The sequence below is a fragment of the Sinohyriopsis cumingii genome, unplaced genomic scaffold (genome assembly GCF_028554795.1).
Source record: "Sinohyriopsis cumingii isolate HCF-2022 unplaced genomic scaffold, ASM2855479v2 utg000452l, whole genome shotgun sequence".
Classification (NCBI taxonomy): domain Eukaryota; kingdom Metazoa; phylum Mollusca; class Bivalvia; order Unionida; family Unionidae; genus Sinohyriopsis; species Sinohyriopsis cumingii.
Genome location: NW_028315901.1, coordinates 1163702 through 1173887, shown reverse-complemented (window position 1 = coordinate 1173887; position 10186 = coordinate 1163702).

Sequence of the window (10186 nt, the reverse complement as noted above, 5' to 3'; positions counted from 1 at the left end):
AATCACAATATCACTAGCGTAAAGGAAGATAACATAACCGCCATCTGTAAAAATTATTGTAACAACTGAATGTTGAATTTATTGCTGATATGTTGTTGTGATGTTTTCATCAAAGTCATAGTTCTGTTTATCTAAAATTAATTGTTAAACTAGCTATTATATTGTAGTAAAAAATAGACCTGTTAATATGTGTTCACTTTTGAACTTGAGCACCAAAAGCATAGTATATATAGTCCTATACTGTGACTTTGACCTGCCGATCGTTCACCTGCTTGCCCGTCTGGTCGAAATAAATAAGCACATGATATCCTTTCATTAACCCAACATGTTTAATTAATTTATTCAGCCGGAAGTTTTATCTAATATGCAACTGTTCACGATCCAAAATTATAATAACGAGTTTAAGTACGTACCACTACAAGCGTTGGATGATCACGAAAGCTTTTATGTACAGTTTTATTTTCTTCAGTCATGATGTGATGGCATATTAAACATACTACACATTCTGTTAGTTTATGTTGGATTTATCTTGCTCATTGGATTAAGTATATTAAATGTATGTGTGAAAGCCATATATTCATATTATTAACTCTGGTATATTGTATCTGAAAAATGCCAATAAGTTGTTCGGCAGGCTGATGTTGCCACCCATAACGCTCACCATAACTGATTCTGCCAAACATTCAAATAATTTTATCCCATGTTTATGTTCATCGACTCGTCATTATTATGTTGATTGGTTAAATTTTACAAAATAGGTTTTGGCCTGTGCATAAAATAGTTTCGTTATTTCTTCTCTGTCATACATTTGCACATTATTAAAATTCATCTTTTATATGAAAAAGTATGGCCCTGGTTTAAATACAAATTGTTAAATAGGGTTGCCGGACAAGAAAATAACGCGCACCCTATTATTAATTTCAAAAATCGTAAGTAAGTAAATGAATTAATAAATAAAGTTATGTTCATTATGTTCATTGCTGATTACAGCTACAACATTGAAATATTACATAATGCTAGTTTTACATATTGTGTGTCATCTATCAGGCTGACGAGATGATTAAGCGACGAAGGTGTAGGTGTATGCAAATTATTACAATTTTTATAATCAATGGGGACAATGAGTAAAAGGTTCTCATAAACAGTGTGTGATATTTTACAATATATTTCAGATGACCTTTGACCTACATATTTGTGTGACTTATACTGGTGAAGTGTTGTGTAGAGTTAGCTATTAATCAAATCGTGATGACCATTCCCATAGAGCATTGAGCGAATTAGCCTTTGACGTTAGATACTATTAGATATTTCTAGTGAATTTATGATCACCAGTGCCGTATAAATTCTATAGATGGAAAGATTATTCATTTTAATGACATTACAATGACCAATGGCCTACGGTAGCAAGCCAATTGTGGGAAAAACTACTAATAATTTCAAGTAAGAAAATCAGATTGAACTGGCAAATATATAATTATGGTGGAGGAGTACTCTAACACGCTGGTTTTGAACACATTTATAAGACGTTTGCAAAATCGAGTTAAACAATGTTTTAAAAAGACAAGGTTTGTCCAATATTTCAGCGTTATATACTTATTGTAAACAATTAAACAGGAATCAAATCGCTTCTGCGTCAGACATATACGCTTACATAAATTACGTACGAAAATTGCATGCATCTCATCATTTTACACCGGCATCATACGACTGCCTAATACTAATTTTCATTCAAGCTATGTCTAAGTTTTTGCCGCCTTTCTTAGATGGTTATAGTTTTACATCGACAGTATTTGCAAATGATGTATACGACTAGGCGTTGCAACGGCAATATTTGCAGCATATCTAATGCGTTCTGATCTCTCTATCTCTTTCTTTTCCTCGTTCCTGCCCTCTCCAGCTGACTTCTCCATTTAGACATTGCATTTGGTATTTCCATGATAAGTCATCAGGAGACTGACTGTTCTGATTAGCTTGTATACATTATGACCCAGTTCTAAGATAAGATGACAGAGTTTTCCCATCAGCTCAAAATAAAAAAAATATGATATAGTTTGTCAAATGTAGTCATCATGTTTAAAGTAAACGATGAACGGTATTTAGAAATAACACTTCAATACACAAACTAGCAATTTACTTTCAAGACGTTTGATCATCAGCTTTATTTATACGGATCATATATAACATTCGTTTGAAACATTGTTTTTTCAAATAGCAGCTTTAATATTGGAATATTGCAAGCCAAACAAGTTAACAAAAGGTTACAAACAAAGAGCGGCCGTTATTAGTCTGCCGCACGAGCTGTTCTCCTTTGGGATCATGCGTCAATAAAAGAGATCTGCACGTTGGATTGATTTTTTGGCTCTGACCCCTATCGTACATGGAATTAGATGGATGGGGGTGAATTTGTCTTATTGGTTTGACTAAGATGGTAGTGTAAACTGTATATATATACATGTAACACAAGCAATACTTTATGCCTGAACGACGTTACTGTAAGTATAATGTTGGACGTTTATTGAAGTGATATAAACAAAATGTCTTTCACGTGCTAATAAATACCAAGCAAATTAAGAAAAATAAACGATTTTCGTTAGCAAATATGTAGATTTTTCCTTTTATAACTTGTGAAGGCATTCAAATATAATTTTAAATATACGATAATTTGAAAGGACTGAAATAGAACAAGACAATATTACTGTATTAACCATAAATCGGAACAGATTAAGTACGTTTAGATAAAACTTCAGATTAGGACATGACGTATATGCTTGTGGGTTTACTTGATGAACTCTGAGAAGGGGGCTTGTAATTGCCGTAAAACTAATCAGTGGCTTAATTTCAGCATGAGGTTATCGGGTGCAAATATGACATGCACTCGAACAGATATGGAAAATCTGCACAAATTGTGAAAAATAACATTGCACAAGGATAAACCAGAACTGCTTGAGAAATTTAATGAAGCGAGTCTGACCTTCAACCCTTCAAATACAAGACGTTCAAAGTCATCTCATCAAAAGTTTGTTTTATCTGATGTGTTGAATGGACACAATTTTCATTATAAACTCGCAACTTCAGGAAAATTAGGAATTCTTTACTTTGACGGCAAAGATTTCCGACACCATATATTTTGATATAAGGTGTTTTCTATTCGTATGAGTATGCTGCCTAAGATAGAATTTAGTAGTCAATATATGTGGATATGCCCGCAATCATGTAACTGATGGCTTGTTAGTTGATGTTATAAAGCAACAAATCAAAGATAACTGACGCGCAAACGCATGGCTCGAGATGTGCTTGCAACGAACACAGCATACATAGATGTGGAAATGACTACATTCCCATGCCATGACATACATCGCCGAATTAATAAAGTTCAAAAGGATACCCGCTACAAAACAGATCGCCAGAGCATGCTGGGAAGGCTACCGTCAATTTTCCAAAGTGATGTCAAATAATCCAAACTGTATATAAGTATCAGGGTTCAAATTATCTACACATTTCCGCAACATTAACAAACGTATGTTCTCTCATCAATGTATATTAATGATAAAAACAATATTGAGTATGAGTTACACTTACTTATAAAAATACAAATACAATGATTGTTTTATCAGTTCATTATAATTTTGTTTGTGAATATTCACCAGGTTTAAAACAGACGGCATGGATAGACTATTTCAAACGAGTTGAACATTGTCTCGAAAGAAACATCCACAAAACTATTATAATGTTGGGGGGGGGGGTAAAATTAAAAGGAAAATAAATTGTTTAGAATATAGAGCCTGATATGTACTAACAATTGCATTTCTCAGCTCGCCGGAAAATACATATTCACCTCATGATGAATAATTCAGTAGCAGTGAAATACATAACAACATATCTCTCCGTAGGCAAGTCAGGCAAAAGTCAATAATCTCACATTAAATTTATTTAAGAAAACCGTAAATGTTGTTATATAATCAGTGTAGAGTAACTGTCACATTTGTCATTTTGATCCTAAACTAGTTTGGCTTGTTAATTCACAGTATGTTTCCCACACAGTTTCGCCCAGAACGGTGGTATAAAGCCAACGTTTTATGGTCCAGAAAACATGTTCCTCTTTCATTCGCTTGACGTTTATAAACGTTTGGTACAGGCATCATTCTACCTCTCTCTCCCTCTCTCTCTCTCTCTCTCTATTTATATATATATATATATATATATATATATATATATATATATATATATATATATATATATATATATATATAATGCAACTCAAGCAGTTGCCCAATTCACTGTAAGTTCCTTATATTCAACATCCCTATATTTCAGTCATTATATATATATATATATATATATATATATATATATATATATATATATATATATATATATATATATATATATATATATATATATATATATATATATATATATATATGTGTGTGTGTGTGTGTATGTATGTATTGCATTGTTTTGCATGAACAGGATCGATGAAATATACGCCTGCAAATATACTTCGATAAGCGAAGCATGTTTACATTCTCAAGCTGGTAAGCTTTTAGTACTTGTTACGTTTGTCTAATCACAACAACATTGCATCTATTTACTTATTTTAATTTGATTCGTGTTTTATTTAACTGAGTAAAATAGTGCTAAGTAATACAATTTAATTAGTGAGATTGTCACTTAATACTATTATATTTCTGAGTAATATAATTTGTATGTAATATGTTATTGAGCAGTTGTTAAGAATTATTGTACTTGTTTAAAAAATGACTGAGTAGATATTTGCATTTTCTTCAATTAGTCCCTTGTGACCTAGTGGTCTAAAGCTCTCTCTATTACCGATCATATCTAGTTCACCATCATCTTTGTATGTTCGAATCTCGGACTCGAGCAAGGTGAATATGCGACACAGCTGCTAGAAGCTACCCGTTGGTTGGTGGTCCCTACAGAGGTTTCACCCGAACTCTTCTTTCACCAGTTAAACTGCCCGCCATGTATCCTAGTTTGCGATATGTGATGGCGTTACACCCAAAACATTTACTTCAAATTACTAGCAATTGCGCATCCATTGGACAAAGCGTTAATTCATTTTTATTTATTTTGAGCAACAATTATTCTAGTAATTCAAAGCAAACCAAAATTATGAGTTTGAATGGTATCCAATACATTGGGATGCCTTAATAACAAGATAGTCTACATAGATGGGAATGCAAGAATTGAACTATTTACAGAAAGGATCACATTAGCAAAAGTATCATACATGCTATACACACAGGTAATATACGACAAGGTCATATAACGATCAAAACAAAATTGTATAAATAACATAAAAACCGCATCAACTTGGTTTTGGAAAGTGCAAAAAATGTTAATCGTTTTGTCTAAGCAACTAAAATGTGTTTGTTTTCTTTATCCTCTTTATATGGAAATACGTTTACAAAACTAATATTGAATCGTATGTAATGTAGTTTCTTGGTATTAGCAACGTGTCTATGTTTGATATTGAGAGTTATCAGACAACATCGGCTCTGAGTCTAACACAGCTAATTTTTCCCTCTAAATTATACGCAAAATTTGCGCATGATTATTTATAATTTTCAAACGGAAATAATGGATAAACGATAACATATATATGACGTGAATCAAATAGAGATGAACAATGGTTAACACACGATAAAATATCCTCAAAACTACATAGACATAAACATTTGTACCTGTACAAAGAAAACATAAATTTATGATGATTCCTAAAGTCACCATTAAACAACTGTTTGTATAAAATTTGATTAAAAGCTTTCAATACTTATATGTTATCTATTGAACAAGAATAATTTAGTGACACCATGACAGTAATGATTAAAGCCTTCTGAACACATACATGAACAACCTAACGAAACCAAGACAGTTTTGGATAAGGCCTTTTTAGCACTTACATGAACAATCTAGAGAAACCACGATAGCAATGGATAACGCCTTTACGACACTTACATGAACAAAGTAGGGAAACCATGAGAGTAATGAATCAAGCCATTTCAACACTTATATGCACACTCTAAAGAAACCACGACACTAAAATATAAAGAGTTTTTCGACACTTATATAAAGAATCTAGAGAAAAAACCACATGAAATTAATGGACAACTCTGGGAAAACAACTGATATTAATTGATAAAGCATTTTCAACACGTACATGAATAATGTAAAGGAACCCCGGCAATAATGAACAAAGTCTTTTCAAATGACAACCTTACGAAGATAGGAATTAGGAGATAGTGGAGATACTACAGATGTTATCGATTCTAAACCTTGCATATTCAAATTTATCGTGGAGTTTTGCAATAAGGACTTTATAAAGAATAAACACAAGAGGGAATCCGCCATGGGAAAAGGAAAAATTAATTAGACTGTACAATAAAAGTTACATTCTTTTGAGCAAAAGTTTAGGACAAAATATATAAGACAACATAGACAAGAAGTTTAGAAAATAAAATATGTCCGTTGGAGTAAGACAAAATAAGGATGTATCTTTTAAACAAAACGGAGTAGCAACCGCTAAATCGTTATTTCGAAGATTGACCTGACTGTACCTGTCTTATTAACAGTTCAGCAAAATGTGTAGTTCACAAGTATGACAAAGGTACATCTCTTGAAGAGAAACATGATCAAGTATATTACAAAAGATGCACAATTATGGAATCAGTACCAGGTAATTGATTTCGTTTCTTTTTATATCCTTTTATAATAAATTGATTTGTTTCTCTTATATCTTTAAATTTAAGCTGATTAATAAGGTCATACCTGTACTTGTATATTTGGTGTTGTACACATATATAATAACGTGCTCAATTTCATATTGCATGTGCCCTTGTACTTCGTTAAAGACTTTAGCATCAGGTTTTCTTCAGAAGAACAAACACAAAGTAAAAGGAAACATAAAGTCCAATAATACTATAATACATGCCCTTGTCAAATGCTTCTTACAAAAAGGCTTATAAAATACATATTTTATAGTTATTTACTCAGAAAGAGCATTATTTGCAGATATATTACTTACCATACTCTTTATATTTTCATCCTGAAATAAAATAATAAACTTGGCATTAGTAACATTGACATAACATTGCTTTTTTCGTTTTAGAAGAGTTTATCTTTGCCCAAGCATCATTATCAATACAATGCTTAACATCTGTTTCATCGGCAACATGCACATATAATCAAACACGAAGCTACAGAGTCTTTGATTTAGGCATCGTCTCGAAATACACCCACCCATGTATCAACCTATTGATAATTATGATACATGCACAGTCATTCGGGAGTCCTTTGGTAGAAATCAGGGCATATATTAATAATTATACAGGATTACAAATATACAAAGAAACGGAATGAAAATTGAATTACTTGATTATACAGAAACTGCATGATAATATTAGGATAATTTTATAAATTTGAATGAATAGCATTATCATACAGGCTAGATAAGTTTGTGATGGATACGCTAAGGTGATTCTAACCAGGATCCGCAGGTAGATGGCTGCCATCGCCTTGCCTGTACTCACGATCCTCATATGATAATGTCATTTATTCTTACTGATAAAAATGCGGTTAGTATTATTGAGCATTCTCTGGTAAATGATGGTTTTCTGCTACAGTGGAGAATTTAAGCAGTTGCTGAAAAGAAACGTCATATACATTCAGTCGAATGAGAGGTCAGAGGAATGTTTTGCTGATTTATCTCAAATAAGGTGAGAGCTGTTTTACACTTATGGTTTATGTATACCTAGACATAAGATAGCTTGAACTCTTTTTCCGGTGCATAATACAAATCAACTTTTTATTATTGACATATTTTCAATATGGTTAGTATGATTTTACAGCCCATTGTCTTTCTTTGGTGATATTTCTAAAGCTCTTTATTTCCTTCTTAACATTTGACCCCACCACAAATATATTTTTTGTTCTTTATTTATGTATATTTTTGTAGGCGGAGAAAGGAAAAATGTAGCCTAACATTATTCATAAACATGTGGCGGAAACATAAACTGTAAGGAAAGTAATGGAGGAAAGTAATCTGAATCGCTAGTAGAAATTCTAACACAGGGCTCTTATGAGACATTTTTAGTTTGTCATTTGTTGTTTTGTTTTCCTATTCCATCCTATTCTCAGTTTTGTCAGTTTATAGCTGTCAAATCATCGCCATAAGTATTTCCTTCAAACAATAAGTTAAACGACTCAAGAAATAAGTAGTAATTGTAATATTTGTAGTTGAATGCTGAGTTTGCTGTTGTGTGTCATTGTTTGCAATTTTAGTAATAGATAACTGAAAATAAGTATGTCTTTTCTGTTGTTATATAACCTGACCCCAGAAAAGGAATTCCAGAATTAGTCTCAGCCCTTCTCGATAGTTTGAGAATTTACTTACAAAACATTAGTGACCCTATGCCAAACAGAAAAATATTGAATAATTGTATCCTTTCAATGTAAATGGATACGTAATCACTCTTTCAGATTGTCCTTCTATCATTTAAACCAAATCTCCTCCCAACTCTTTCTATGCATACTGATCATTTGTTTACACAGACTACATTCGTATTAATTATTTGGGAATAGGTAATGTCCTTTTGGGATGCATTTCGTTCTCTGGTAAAGGATATAGAGGTCAAATCTAAAATATGAATGTTCCCATGTTAGTTTTTAAAACCTTTATTCCTAATCCTTATCATGCAGCCATAGCACAAAGACACGTAGTAAATATATTAGCCTTTGCGATATGACTTCTGCGTTAAAATTAGTGTCATTGACGATGTGGCGAGGGTCTTATTTTAGAAACCGATATACACGTCACATCTGAATGTGATCGGGTCAGAAGATTGAGGCGTAGCTGGTTAAACTAACTTTGGATGCATGCATCTGATGTTGAATGAATGTTATGAGACTTCAAGCAATGAAAAAGCATGCAACTCCAATATAATGATGTGTCTTATATAACTATGTACACATTAAGCATATGTAGATAACGAACAACGTTTATACTGTCGAATATAATATCTTAGACTGTAATTGCCTGAATAGGTCAGTCTCATCCCATAAACAAATTGCATGTACATATTTAACAAAAAGACATGTTTTAAACTCTTTAATTTTGAAACGTTTGAATTTATCCTGCGTGTTTCGATTTATCATTCATGTACGGATTTATCATCATCCTTGCTTGGATTAATCTTGTTTCATTGTATTTACCATGTTTGGTTGAATTTCACATACATGTTTGCATCAGTAATGTAGATTTATTTGAACCGAAACTCATCTGGCTGATGGTGATAACAAAATATTAGTATGAACTTACGACATGTAAAGTTCGTTCTGCTTGTCGGCAAAAAATAATCAAACATGCGTTGAACCTTTTAATATTCCATACAAATATAACGTGCATTATTGCAAACTCTAAATAGTGTCCCTAATTATGTCATTAATGTGCACAATATAAATGGCAAAGGTTGATACTTAAATAATCTCCTTTTTACATATAACTGTATTAAAGCTCCGAAAACAATTATTTATTTGTCAAAGTTCTTTAGTATAGACCGATACACTTTACTCATTGCTACTTGTGCGATAAGATACAACGCATACTAGTGTGATTTGGATTTGTAAAGTAGCTTTTAATATGCGTCAGTCATGCCTCTGGAATGTCTGCAGTGTGCATATTACAGTGATGTCTACCAATGGGGCGTAATACTTTAGACATCTAGCATCATGTCCCATCCAGACACATTTTTCTTCCACTAATCTCTTAATGGTGAGCGCCAAGCAAGGCAGCTAATAGTATCAGATATAGTAGTCTTTGGCATGACTCAGTCAGGGTTTATACACTGTATATATATATATATATATATATATATATATATATATATATATATATATATATATATATATATATATATATATATATATATATGTGTGTGTGTGTGTGTGTGTGTGTATGCCAGTAAAACATGCTTGTTCTTGCCTGTCATAATTAACAAAATCGTACTTTAAGTTAAATTAATAAAGTGATACAGGGACTCGGTATTTTTATTCGAATGTTATTAAGTCGTCTCTCTGACGATAGCGAACATCACACTTATTGAAATTGAAATATCTTAGGTGAACTAGTCCTCCCCTCTATCTCTCTCTATCCTAACTCATTCGCTCG